Source organism: Numida meleagris, chromosome 4 (assembly GCF_002078875.1).
Source record: "Numida meleagris isolate 19003 breed g44 Domestic line chromosome 4, NumMel1.0, whole genome shotgun sequence".
Lineage (NCBI taxonomy): Eukaryota > Metazoa > Chordata > Aves > Galliformes > Numididae > Numida > Numida meleagris.
The window spans coordinates 10,245,700-10,260,206 of NC_034412.1; the positions used below are offsets into that span (position 1 = coordinate 10,245,700).

The 14,507-nt window shown below is 48.1% G+C and overlaps 1 protein-coding gene across 3 annotated transcripts in view; it reads right to left on the reverse strand.

Moving 5' to 3' along the window:
- Nucleotides 1-14,507, reverse strand: part of P3H2 (prolyl 3-hydroxylase 2) — a 56,174-nt gene that overhangs the window by 24,534 nt on the left and 17,133 nt on the right. The window contains exon 1 of one of the 3 annotated variants that reach the window (XM_021395747.1): nt 10,119-10,183. The exons of the other annotated variants lie outside the window; for them this stretch is intronic. The gene's annotated coding sequence lies outside the window, so the exon portion shown is untranslated. Of the gene's footprint in view, nt 1-10,118; nt 10,184-14,507 lie in introns of those variants that run through there. 3 annotated transcript variants of the gene reach the window in all.

The window sequence follows — 14,507 nt, forward strand, 5'->3', positions numbered from 1 at the left end:
TGTCTGTCCGTCCGTCCATCCAACGTGGGTGGGGGGCTCCTGCCCTTCGCAGAGCACTGCTCCATCTCCAGTGGAAATAGCCAGGCCAGAATAGGCAGATGGTGCCAGGATTAAGTAATAGAATTAGGAAAAGCGCAAGCGTCCCTAATCAATCACGCCCAGACAGTGAGGCTTCTATTTGCACAAATACGTTGCTTAAATTTTTTTGCAATTATCCACAAAGAAAAAAAAAATCTGGTGGCTGAGGGAATTGCCAGATGTTGATTCACCCCTGCTTTCTGCAAATGTTTCCATTTGTTGAAAACCAAATTTGCAAACCCAGAAACCCTCAAAAAATTATTTTTTTTTAGTAATGAAGACTGCAAACAGCTCCAGTGACAGCACATGACGTGAATGAAGTCATAGGAACTGGCTCTCTCACTGTCTGGTACCAGGTCTGAGTCTTCCCTAGCTTAAGAAGCAGATGCAGCAGTGCAGGGATTTTGAAAGAAAATAATGCTAATTATATTGATAAGTAGTAGCAAACCTAATCATCGAGTTCACCAAGTTCCTATAACTTGCTTAAGGATGACCCAAAGCTACAACTGAGAAGGCAGAGAATGGAAGAAAGCAGTAGGGTAGCTTGGAGCTAATGGCACAGACAGGGCTCATCCCAGTGCTCACCCTCTGACACACGCATCTAACTGTAATGTTGTAATTAATTTCTGGTTTCTTTTTTCTTGCTGTTAGCTTTTTACTTGTGTTTTATTTAAGAATCACTTTGGACATACTTGTCACAAGGTTTTTTGTTCGATGTGGTGAACAACAGCTGTTCGTTTCAAGAAGCCAATGGAAAACCATTCATCTGCTCCCAGCCTAGACTACTGTTAAAAAAGCAGAGCGTACTTCCTCTAAAAAAAAAAAAAAAAGAAAAAAGAAAAAAAGCCTTAGAAAGTATAAATATGGAGAACTCCTGACAAATATGTTTTGGTCATTGCTGAGGCTGACTCAAAGCATAAATCATCGCAGGTGTAACTATGCTGGAAACACTCAGCTTTCCATCCAAAGTAAATCTGGGCCACAGAATAAAACCCACAAGACCTAAATGGTGATTTGGTCAGGCAAATGGATGCGTGGGCAGAGTGGCGTAACTAGCAGCAGCTCTGCATTTGGCACTGTGTGTTGCTAGCTGCGGATGCTTGCAGTGACTGCAGCATCCCTCCCTTCTCCCTGGCACCACTCTGTGCACGTCCCTCAGTGGTTCTTGTCATGTTCGTGGGGTGCAGGATGCTCCTCATGGTGAAGAGCGGATGGGAAGTGGGGTTTAAGCACTGTCACGCCACTCTCACACATGGTAACCCTTTGGAGGCTCTTTGGTCACATCGCCCATCTGCCCAGCCCTGTGCTGAGCAGCACCAGAGCCCCTGGGGTCTGTAGATTGCACCCATCTGATGCTACTGAGCTCCAGTGCTGGCACACAGCAGAAACATCTCAGGAACGAGGCAAGTATTAAAAAAAAAAAAAAAAAAAAAAAAAAAAGGTTTCCAGTGACAGCAGCAGAAAGCTCTCCGGCTGCCAGACCACAAACAAGCTGGAGGCATTTCCTTCCCTCGTCCTACTTGACAAGAGACCTGAGCCAAGCTCCTTCTTCAGCAGCTCTCCAAAGAGGTTTAGCATGAGACCGTCCATATGTCTGATTCCCAGTTGCACAGAGAGACCTGTCCTCATGCTGACATGGTGAAAAAGCAATGATATATGGGGCAGCAAAGCAGCAAAAATGCTGTCTTGTGATGGGTCAGAAGGAAAAACATCCACCTCCAATCTTTCAGGAAGCCCAGGCTGGATTTTACATCAGACCAAAAACAGTAGCAGCAGCTTTTGACCCTTCTGGCAAAAAAAACCAGAGATGCTTTGCGTGAAGCGCCAAGGAAGACAAGAGGCCCCAGCTGAGCTTTCACACTTGGCTTCACCTGGGCATGGATAGGACAATGGGCAGCTTTCTGCAGCTTGAGATTCACACTACCTTCTAGGCACAGGCTAAGGGCTGTTCCACCATGCCTGGACACCTCAAACCGGGGCTTCAAGACAATGTCCACCTCTCACTTGAGCGTCATATTGCTTGCTTTGCTCTTGTGCCCAATGGGTCAACTCAGCTTGCAAGCACTTCTGGTCCCAGGCTGCGCTGAGAAAGTGGTCAGACTTACAAGTCCATCAGCTGCACAAAAAAGTAGAAGTCCTTATTAACCCTCCCACGGAGAGGCTGTTATTTATTTATATGCTGACAGCAGCCTAGAGACCCAGACCCAATCAGGGCTCTCTGTGGACAACAAACCCCAGCACATACAAGCAGGTAAGCAATACTTAGAATCATAGAATCATCAAGGTTGGAAATGACCTCTACAATCATCTAGTTCAACCATCAACCCATCCCCACCATGCCCACTAACCATGTCCCTCAGTGCCACATCTCCTGATCCGTTCTTGAACACCTCCAGGGACAGTGACTCCAATACTTCCCTAGGCATCCTGTGCTAATCCCCCACCACTCTTTCTGAGAAGAAATTTTTCCTTATGTCCAATGTGGACTTCTCCCAGGCCAAGCCAAGTGAAGGCTTCAGGAAGTCCTTACACTGCAGAGCTCAAGAATGCAGCAAAGGGAAGGTTCCAGAGACCAGTTGGGAAGAGGAGGACAGTGAGGACAAGAAACATACAATAAAGCTCAGCTTTTGGAAACCACATGGGCCCAAATAATGTGAAAAGGCTTTACGACTCCTCAGGCAGGAAATAAGTGATGACATACCATCATGTTGCTGTGTCAACAGCTGACACATCGCAGCAGGGTAATTTCAGACTCCCATGTTACTTGAAAAGCTCTCTTTGAAACAGCAGAGTGAGGAGAGAGGGTTCACTACCCACCCTGCTGAGCAACAGCCCTGCACAGGACCTGTCACTGTGAGTGACCCCATCCTAAGGGAACCAGCTCACCAGACAGCTGCTGATACAAGGCCAGAGCACCAGCCTCCCTTTCCTTTCTCCCTCCATGAAAACAGTATTCTGTCCCAAAATGTGCTCAAAGGGCACACTGTTGTCTGTCTAGCACACACCAGGATTGATGCTAGCCTGGAAATCTTCAAGATTGGAAGCTACAGCACTTCTGAGAGTCTGCAGCCAGCAGGAGGTGATCTGCCCTCTGTACTCAGCACTGATGAAGCTGCACCTCGAGTACTGTGTTCAGTTTTGGACCCCTCACTACAAGAAAGACATTGAGGCCATGGAGCATGTCCAGAGAGGGGCCATGGAGCTGTGAAGGGTCTGGAGTAGAAGTCTTATGGGGAGCAGCTGAGGGAACTGGGATTGTTCAGTCTGAGGAAGAAGAGGCTTGGGGCAGACCTTATTACTCTCTACAACCTGACAGGAGGCAAGGCGGGGGGTGGCCTCTTCTTCCACGTAACAGCAATAGGATGAGAGGTGACGGCCTTAAGTTGTGCCAAGGGAGGTTCAGGTTGGATATTAGGAAAAATTTCTTCTCTGTAAGAGTGGTGGTGCACTGGCACAGGCTGCCCAGGGATGTGGTGGAGTCACTGTCCCTGGAGGTGTTCAAGAACACATCAGGAGATGTGGCACTGAGGAACGTGGTCAGTGGGCATGCTACAGATGAGCTGATGGTTGGACTTGATGATCTTGGCAGTCTTTTCCAACCTTAATGATTCTATGATTCTATTCCATGATGCTGCTACCTAGAACCCAGTGCTGCTTCCCACCTGGGCAGGGCAGGATACACTGCAGGAGCACAGAAAGGAGACTCAATACAGACCAGGTGGTGTTTCTGCTTAGCAGGCTTGGTACAAGGCACGTAGCTGGTAACAGTAGAAAGAACAAAACCCAGGAGCTTTATGGAAAAAATACCTCGATTCAGCACAAATTCTACCAAACCCATCCCATCTCTAAGGAGCAGCTCTGTTTACAATCTGGCTTAATTTTCCAGTCCTTTCTCATGTTAGAGAGAGCCTCTGCACAGATGCATCTCCCACACAGTTTTGCTTCCAGGAGCGGCCCTTCCTTTGGGAGCAGTTCGCTGGGGTTACCCAGTGAACCCATGGCCCTCTGCTTGGAAGACAACACAGGAGGAAGCTCTCAGGGCTCACACACCGCTATAGGTGCCTTGTTCTCAACATACTCGTTTACTCCTCCTGCTCCTAGGGACCTGTCCTTCTCCCAGGACCTATCCCTGCTGAGGCACCGGAGCTCCCTGGTGGTGTTGCCCAGCCCAGCAGCAGTGCTGTGTCCAAAGCAGGAGGCAGGATCACAGCCCATGGCCATGACTCACCCTCTTGGCCCTGCCAAAGAAGTAGTTCTGGAGCAAGGCAGTGACAAGGAGACTTAAATAAGAAAGCTAGTGAAATAAAATGAGAGAAAACCCTGCACACTGAGCAGGAAGGTGCCTGCCTTGCTCTGGAGCAGCGAGGGTCTGGCAGGGGAGAGGAGCTGGGAGTGTAGGCTGTGGGAGGTGTCAGCACTGAGCATCGCTGCAGTCACGCAGGGATAGGCAATGTGACAATATAATGCTGAATGTTCTCTAGTCCACGCACAGCTGCAGGGAAGCATCAGCACTGACTCCACAGCTTACGTAGTGCCCGGTAGAAATCCATATTTCTCTTACTTTAAGCATTGTAACAAATGACCCTAACAAAGATCAACTGCTTTTAGCTGGCAAGATCTATCAGCTGATAGAGGATGCGCATCCCATGAGCAGTTATAGCAAAAGGAAACCTGAACCCTCTTCTGTGTTTATGTCCTTGGTCCAGGAGGCTTCCCATAGGACAAAACATTAGATTCTGCCCCCACAGCTAAAACCTTTGCCAAGTTTCAGCCCACGGCTGAGATCTGCTAGCCACCAAGCAATGTGGGATGATGTTGGTTCAGGGCAGGGAGGCTCACCAGCTGGGATCACTTTTTCACACAGCCTTCTAGGACTGACAAATGGGACAAGCATTGGGAGCAGGAGCAAGATGCTGTACCACAGCCCTTGGGCTATCCCTGCACAACTGGCCAAAAGCGCTGGATCATCTCCCAGGCTGGCAGGGTAGATATTGTCAAGAGAAGAAAAGGTCTGATTAGGCCTTTCTACCGCTAACAATATCAAACCAGCATATTGCTTTCATTGGCAGTCAAGCAGAAAATGGTGCAAAGAGGAGAAATCCCAAGTGAAACAGGCTGGAATAATGTGGTGTCTCCAGGAATGCCACTCTCCAAGTGTCCTCAATGCTCGAGCTTTCACTCGACCACTGGGACATCCACAAAGCACAGGCTATCAACTCCTACCCCCAGCTCCTGGGAATCCTCCCATGCTCCCGCCTCCGCATTGCTGGTGAATTGGTGTCTCCTCCAGGCCACCACCAGCCCCTGGAGGCACGAGCCAGATGCTGCTTCTCACCCACTCTGCTCCACTGGAGCAAGAACAGCCCCACTTTCCACCTCCAAGGGCCAGCAAAACACATTTTCAACTGCTGCCAGGCAGCATTCAGCTCAGTGGCTGATCCAGTCTCTATGACTGGACATAAATGTCCCCATGGAAGATGGAAACGGTACCTTGCAGCAGGAAATAAGGCTTTGGGATGAAGCTCCTGGTCCAAAGCTTGCTGAAAGCTTCAGAGTGCTTACCATCCAAACCCACGAACATACTCACACACAGCAGCAGGCATGTTGCAGCAGCACAAAAACTGCATGCAGCCTTTGTACAGACTTGCGTGCACTTTTATATAATGGCGATGTTACAACACGGACAAACTGCGTGCCTGGAATCAAAGCTAGGCAGAAAGGATCTTTTCAGAGGTAGTGCAATACATCTCATCTCCAGAATTCAGATCTAAGCAGAGTCCAAAGTATTCTTCCTTTTTCCTCTCTGTGTTGTCTCTTCCACCAGCACCCCTACCACAGGAAAGGCTCAATTGAAATTGCCCATTAATTTGCAGGAGTAACTGAACAAAGCAGCTGCAGCCCCTAAGAACACCCCAGCGCTGCAGTGGACTTGCTGTAAATTCACTTGTGGTGGATACTGCTCCATCAGTTACTCACTCAACACGCTCAGACACTGGTGCCAGGCCCAGTGCTCCCAGACACCAGGACTGGATGGTTTCTGATGCTTTCAGTAGTCCATGCATAGAACTGACGCCCTTCCCATAAAGAGAACAAATTATCTCCTTGTTTTCAAGGAGACACTTCCCTCCCACACATCCTCCTAATGCACACTTAGAGTTCCTCGAGGGGAGGGAAAGGCCAGGGACCCCCATCCCACACTGGCTGCTTAGGTGGGGAAGGGGAGCAATCAGGGCCAGGACCTGGGTTACACTGGCTGCTGGCAGTGCTTCAGCCGGCTGCGCTGGAGGAAAAAGACAAAATCTTACAAAAAGGGGGAAATGGGGGCTGGGGAGTTAATGTCATTAAATATCTGACAGCTGGAAAATGTGAGCAGCCATTGTTTGCGGCCCCCCTCCTGCTCCTCCTGCCAAACAAGGCTGCTGAAAGCAGCAGTAATAAAGCGTAAAAGCCAAGGCTGGAAATACTGACTCCCCTCTCTTCCCTGCTGCTCCCAGCATGGGAACAGGACAGCTCCGACCTTGCCCTGCTCCAGCCGGGGGGCCCCCATCTCGCATGCCCTCGACCCCCACGGCTGGAACAGAAGCAATTGTCAGCAGCCAGAGCCATGACCCTCACATTACTCCTTCAGCATGCATGGATGTTTTAGGGTTGGCTGCAGGAAAAGAGAAGAAATGCAGAGTTGAAGACACATGCATTAGCTGGTGGACAGCAGTAGTGGTCAACAACTCGAGTAGCATCAACAGCTTGCTTGTCTCTGAACCTTCCAGTAGCTGAACTGGAGTCCATCTATAACCTTGCCACTGTTAATTTTTGAAGGTAGTTTTTGGTGGGTTTTTTTGCATGTCTACTATCCAGATTTCAAGCCAACAAGTAATGGCAGTGATGGGGTGAAGCCCAGCCAGACACCATCCTGGTTGGTCACAGAGGAAGAATTTTTGGCCGAGGTAGATTTTCTTCCTCCCTGCAAATTTGCTGAGTGTTGGGCAAACTGCAGTGTTGGCAAAGAGCATGGTGGGACCATGCCTCCTCCTTGTGCTCAGATGCAGGTGTGGACTTCATCTAAGAAATAGCCCATTTGAGGAACACAAGTCTGACAGAATCCTGTAACTTGCAGGCTCAGAAGTTCCTTAACTGGAATTGCAAAATTTGAGGTCCAGAAAGAATTAGAAGAGAACTCAGACTTCGACATGGTATTTTCACCTCTCTGTGTCTCTGTGAGCTGGCAGTGTCCCTTAGCAATTTGGTGACCATGTTGCACAAGCAATTGGCACACAGGAATCTCAGGTGGGAAAGCAATAACATACAGCTCAACAATTTACTCATTTGGGTTAATCCAGCAAGACAGTGAATGATTCCAGTACCCAATGACCTTAAGAGCTCTTTACACAGCACATTATCAGATCACACAACTGCAACATGTTTACAGCAATAGCATGACATGTACACACATGCAATCAAAGTAACGGGGATCCCAGACAGACATTTTCTCACCACTTCCTCTGCTGAGTCCCACGCACTTCTGCAAAGAACAGGAGGATTCTGATCAAGGCCATTCACATGAGGACAAACCACACTTTCCCTGCTGTCTCCCTCGTTGGATGCTTACCAAATCTGAGCCAAGAAGCAAAGCACCACCCAGCAGCCCGTTTCAAAGCCATCGTGGCTCTCCCCAGGCCAGCTGCCTTCCTCCACCTTGCCTTTGTCCAGCTGGGAAACACACCTCTAATTACATCCATTTACATTCAAACAGCCTACTGAAAAATAAGCGGATTAAAAGCTGATCTGGAAAAAGAATAAAACCTATTGCGGCACAGACTGCGTACTCCAGCAGTGATGTAATGCAGGCACTGGGATTTCTCCCAAATGAGAGACACTGGGAATTTTGAAGCTGTGCCGCAGCCAGCCCCACTACCTGTGATGCATTCAGCAGATGGCAGAGACCCGCAGCCTCATTCACCCATTTACCTTTGATCTTACATCCTCACCCTTCCTTCCAAGTCTAAACAGCCATTTAACAACAGTGGAGGCTGAGGGTATTTCTGCAGACGGATCACCAGATTAGTAGCTGCACATGTTTGTCTCCAGAAAGAGAAAGAGCGTGCCACTCATTCATACCCTTGCTCACTCCACAACCATCCAAGAGGCACATGTGGGTGTTCAGCCCAAACTCAGCCTCCCCACCGCAGCACAGCTCGTGCCATCAGCACGCTGGCTGCAGGTGGCCGCGGACTTTGCAGTCCAATACCTCCTGCTTGCACTTCCCACCAGCAGCCGCAGCCAGGGCTGCTCAGCCTCCAGTTCCTCTGAGCAGACCCTGAAGCCAAGCCAAGGCTATGCAACCTCTCCTGCATCTGGATCTCAAAGTCCAATAGCACAAGGTAGGAACATGCTACAATGAAATTTAAAAGTCCTGAAATTGGCCTGGAGAGCCCTTCCAATCTATACCAGAGACAGAAAAGAAGGCACAGGAGAAAGAAAACTTCACAGCCAGTGAGGAAGTTCAGCAGCATTCTGCAGACCCACACAAAACCACGTTGCTCCAGGCTTCCTGAGCACCCAGCTTTGCTTACCCCTTCCGCAGCACAGCCAGGAGGCAGTGCTGGCACGCTCTTCCTTCTAATTGAACGATAGCAATTAGGCAACACACTTATTAAGCTCTTCTCTCACAGCTGAGATGGCTGTTTCTTGGGAAAAGGCTGGCTTCGGCATGAAACCAGTGGCTCTGGTTGAGTGCCAAATATGCTGGGTCAGAAAGGGGAAGCTTGATATGTAAACAACCTGGTCACTAATTACCCTGCGTCTCTGAGTGAATTGCTGCGGCTTCACTCTATTAGAGCCACTGCTTCTGCCCAGCAGGACAAGCAGGGATGCTGCAAGAAGCAAGAGCCTGTCTGGTGGTTACAGCAGAGCCTGAGTGATAGAAGAGCAATACCACCACTGGAAGTTTAGTAGACTGGATGGGGCCCTGGGTGGCCTGATCTGGTGGGGGGCAACCAGCCCACGGCAAGGGGTTGGAACTGGATGGGCTTTAAGGTCCCTTCCATCCCAAGCCATGCTATGATCTCTGCAGTCAGGGAAGCTGTAAGCAAAATTCAAACAAGATGTCATATTTGTTTGTTTGTTTTTAAACCATCGTGGCTGGTCCTCCTCTGCTTCAGTAAGGGTGAAGATTGCCAAGGACACGCAGTAAATCTGTCAGGCCTGCATGCTCCACTTCTCTCTCAGCTGAACATTTACAGATTTCCGAAGTGCTAGACCTCTTCAAGCTATTCAGTTTCTGCTTTTATCTGCTATAGCTACAGTGCGTCTGAGATTTTCCTGCAGCTATCCTAAATTAATAGGGGCCAGAAACTAGGCTTCATCTGTAACGCGGGAGGTCAACCACATCATTTTGCTTCAACGTGCCAAACAGGCAAGAGGAAAACAAACACACAGAATTTCCCCAAGGAAGATGAATGAAGAGCACTGTCCCAAAGAAAAGCAAAAGCCCTAAAGTGAGAAAATTCATTTAAAGTAGTTATTTCTATCTGTCTAGATGATGGCACCACTTCAACGCCTCATGCTAACAAGATACAGGAAAATCCACTTATCATAGAATATCCCCAGTTGGAAGGGACCCATAAGGATCATTGAATCCAACTCCTGAGGTATCTTGAGGTACTTCCAAAAGGAAGTAAAACATTCCATGCTATTTTGGGAGAATGCTACCACAAAGGTGAAGAAGCACCATGAGAGCTTCTCTGGGGACCCTGCTGTCCAGCTGCTCATCAGCCTTCTTCCTGTGACTGCTGGCAGCAGTGCTCCATGGTAGGGACTTTGGTCACAGCTGGGACACAGCTCACAATTCCCAGTTCATTCCTACCAGCACAGTGACAACCCTGGTTCCTACCAACAGCCCAATAAAATATTTCAAAGTAACCCCTCATTTCTAATCCACGTACTACTTCACTGCCTTTAATAGCACTTTTCCCCAAATCTGCAAGTTCATTTCTGCCTAACGCACTAATTTCCATTACCTCAAGAGGAATCAAATTCCAAACCTTTGCTGCAGCTTCAGGTTTTCACACTCTGCTTGCAGACACCTCGTTAGCTGCCCCACATCTGGTCCAGGATACAAGGTGTTTGTCCTGCAACATGCCAGAATCAGTCAATACAACTGCCTGATTACACACAGGCTCCAAAATGTCTCAAAAAGAAAAAAAAAAAAAAAAAAAAAAAAAAAAAAAAAAAAAAAAGGGGGTGGGGGGGGATAAGAAATTAAGCAGATGGCCTGTGGAGCACTGAGATTTGCAATTTTCTTCCTGGAAAACTTACTGTAACCCCAGATCCAAAAATAACACTAGGAATCGCCCTCCATGTGGGAAGGAAGCATTTTCTCAAAATCTTTGATCTCTGTGTTTCAGAGGAGGGAACTGACACCTTAATTACAACATATTGCTAAATGGGGTTGCTGTGCCATAAACATAGGGCAAAACCATAGCTGGTATTTGAATGTTGGTGGCCAGATCCTGAAAGAAATTTACTGTGTTGGCTTTTTTTCCCCCGCAGGATCTTTTTCCTACTTACAAAGCATTATCAAAGTCAGCTCTAAATCACCCTTCAACACTTACTAGAATTTATCTTGAACAGTTATTACCCAGAGCTTCATGCAGGCTTTTATCTGACTCCCAAGGTCAGGCTGGACGGGGCTCTGAGCAACTGATGGAGCTGTAGTGTCCCTATTCATTGCAGGGGGTTGGACCAGATGGCCTTTAAGGGGCCCTTCCAACTCAGATGTTTTTATGATTCCATTAAATTCCAGCATGACCACAGAGCATCCTAAAACTCACCAGGATGCATGTTACACACACTAGGGACCTCTTCACACCTAGGTTTCATTGCAACCCAGAATTGACAGGAAAAACACCTTCCAGATAGACCTCCTGCACCCTCCTTGTCACATCTCCTGGAGGACATCTATGGAAGACACCCATTCCTGTCCATCTCCTCCCAAAACCTTTGTCTAATCAGTGTGAAGGGCCCTTTGTGACTTCATGAGGGGACTTCCACATTTTGCACACAACACGGTCAGGCTGTCATGCCAGCAGCAGAGCTGCAGCCCAGCCATATGAGCATGCTGCAGAGCTCACGTCCTCTTACGGGATCACCCCAGCTCCAGAGCCCACAAACTGACAGCACTTGTTTGGAAGCCTTTCTTGGATCAAGCCTTGCTTGAAACACTGGATTTTCTCCACTTCTTCCACTTTCCTTCTGTAACATGAAGCAATCGTTTTTCCTCCTATAAAAACTGAAATTGGGAGCATACAACCTTAATTTCAAAGCATTTATAATTTTTGGCTTACGCAGGCTCAGCATCACCCTGCCAAGCACTACTTGCTGCCTGGAAGGCTGACAAAATGTGCTCAGCCATAAACAAATGAACTTTACCTCCCCCATCATGCCAAGGAGAGGAGAGGAGAACAGAAGAAAAAAGAGAAAGGGAAGGACAGTTTATCAGCTCTCCTTGCAGTTACAGATAACAGAGTGAAGGTGGAAAACACATCTGTTTTTAAGGAGAGCTCATCTAAAAGCTTCAACCCAAAGGAGCACGTATTCTGTGTGGCTTTTTCCATAGAGATTACTAAAATAGAGATGCATGGGTTGTGCAGCTTAGCGATGCTTACATCTGAGAAGGGATTTAGGAGAGCATAAAGCCAGCTATCCAATCTGGAAAGCTGGAATTTGGCACAGCAATCCGACCTATATTAAGTTTCCGTCCACTTGAGTGCTATTTGGAGCACATTTTTAACAACCGTTCTTGTATCCCGTGCTCTTTGTTTGTAAAACAAGCTAATTTATAAAGTAACCGAGTTACCTCAGAGGAGGAGAATGATGAGAGACTTCCTCTGTCTGGATCTGATAATTCATTACCCAGCGGAGGGGAATTTGCTTGTCAGGGTGAGCACAAGCAGCTCACCAAACCAGCAAGGCACTCCTCTGTGCTGTGTAGCTGTGCCCAGAGCTCAGCGCTGCCATCCTACCCCATGAACCAGGGCTCAGCAAGGCAGGAGTCTGCCTGCAGAGCAGTTCCCTGCAGCTCTGCCCCTGCTCTCGACTCCTCTTTAGGCATTCTGCTGTTTTCCAACCTGACGGGGCAGGCATCAGCATCACCTCCTGTGCCTACTGGCAGAGCAGCCATTGTACATCACACCGTTAATCAAGGGCTGAGCGCCACCAACTCTCTTGCCACAGGAATGGGAAATTCCCGCTGTATCACTGGACAATAGGAAGCATTAAATCAGCATCATCTCTAGAAAACAAAACAAAACAAACAAAAAAAACCACAATAAAGCACCCGTGGGAGTCTTGCTTTTTTGGCCCTGAATACAGCTTCCTCAGCAAATCAGCTGTCTCCAGCAGGAAGTGCTGCCTTTGTCCTGTGGCCTCCAAAACATCTGTGCATTCACACACACTGTCAGCTTTCACGGGCAGGCAGCATCAGCCCTTGGTCTGCGTCTGCAGCAGGTCCCTCAGTAGGAAAAGCCCTTCCTGCAAGCGTTCATCTCTAGTAAATGTTACTTCTTTAGCCCTACCTGTTTTTAAGCTTAAGTCACAGCTAATACACCTGCAAGCAAATAATCTGTTTTCTGCAGAAATGTAAGCACAAGAAGAAGGTGAAGAATGTGGGCTGCTCGAGCAAACAGCATATCTCAGGGTACCCAGCAGTTCCACTGCAGGATACAAGACAAGAAATGCAATGTCTGTGCTTTGGGAAAAGTGAACACAAGTGAAAGAAAGTCCAGTGAAGTGCCAAAATCATAGAATATCATAGATTCCTTAAGATTGGAAAGACTTCTAAGATCATCGAGTCCAACCATCAACCAATCCCACCATGCCCACTGACCACATCCCTCAGTGCCACATCTCCACAGTTCTCGAACACCTCCAGGGATGGTGACCCCACCACCCCCCTGGGCAGCCTGTGTTAGTGCACCAGCTATCATTTGGAGAAGAAATCTTTCCTGATATCCAACCTGAACCTCCCCTGGCGTAACTTAAAGCCATTACCAAACAGGAGGAGGTGGCAATTTTAAAGGCACAGTGGTATGTCTTCACACAGAGCATTATCCCACTTGGAACTCCTCCCCAAAGGAGGCACGAATGCAAAACCTTTATGGAAGTTCAACAGCAGCCACACAAACTCACAGAGGGAAAAAACACACTGAAGGTTCCTGCATGCAGACAGCAGCCTCATACCTAAGCTGCCCCACAGCCACAGGTTCTAGAGGCTGGTAAAAATTTGAGAAAAGCGTCACATTTTCCTTGTTCCTGTCCTTCTCTGAATGCCCACTGCTGGACACTCCTAGGGACCTTTACTCTAACTGGACACAGCTGTTCTGTCAGTTGCCTAAAAACAAGAAAACAACAACAAGCCTCTCCCCCCACCCTCCCATGCTATTAATCATCTGTTTTCTAGTGCACACAATGTTACTAAGAGTAACAACAGCAATAACAAAAGCCCTGGGACAAAAAGGTTTTCCCACCAGAAAATCCAAATGTGGTTTCTGCACCACACGGTAATAGTCTGCTACTGCAAGGAGCTTCAAAGGAGCAGGATAGCAGGGAGGAGCTTATGACACATCTGGAATGCGGCTCAAGTTTATCTGAAAGGGCTTTTAATTGAAACAGAAAATTCCCAATTAAGATTGGAATTGCTAAGAAGCTTCCCACCACCCAAACTGGAAAGTCCAGGTGGGAAAATGATTCCCTTCCAACTCTGACTCCAGAAACTAGAAGGCAAAGGAGCCCTGAGCTGGCTGGGCAGCGCGTGAGCTCTGATTTTGTGCTGTGCAACGCACCCTATGAACCCAGTGCTATGGACGTGGGAAAGAGGCTGATGAGCAACAGTTGCTTAATTGATGCCATGGGTACCTCCGAATGAGAAGCAAACTGATCTGTAGCGCAAGATCAGTGCCTCAAACTCTGTGCTGGTGCAGCAACATCTCCAGTAGGTTCATCGCTTGTAGATGGTCATCTATAAACTGCGTGGCTGGGATCCTGACCTCGCTGAAGCCAACGGCACAGGCATTGCTGCCTGCATCAGCCTTCTCCCCAGCTCGTACCCGCAGCGTCAGCCTAACTCACTGCTCTCCCCAGAGCTGCCGTGGAGCCCCCAGCTGTTCCCTCACCACGTCATGCTGGGACATCTCCACAGTAAGGTCTATTGTTGAGCAGCATCAACAAGCTACCTGATGAAATTCAGATTAGCACTTCACACCTTTCAGGATAAAAATAACCAAAGGAATCTGGGATTCATCCCAAAGAACACTAGACAATGCACATTAATCAGGGGACGATATACCTCACTTCCAGCCCTTCTATTCTCCAGCAAGATAAATAGCAAAGAAACAACCCTCTACATTTTTCTTCTGTAAGAATCCAGTTTCCAT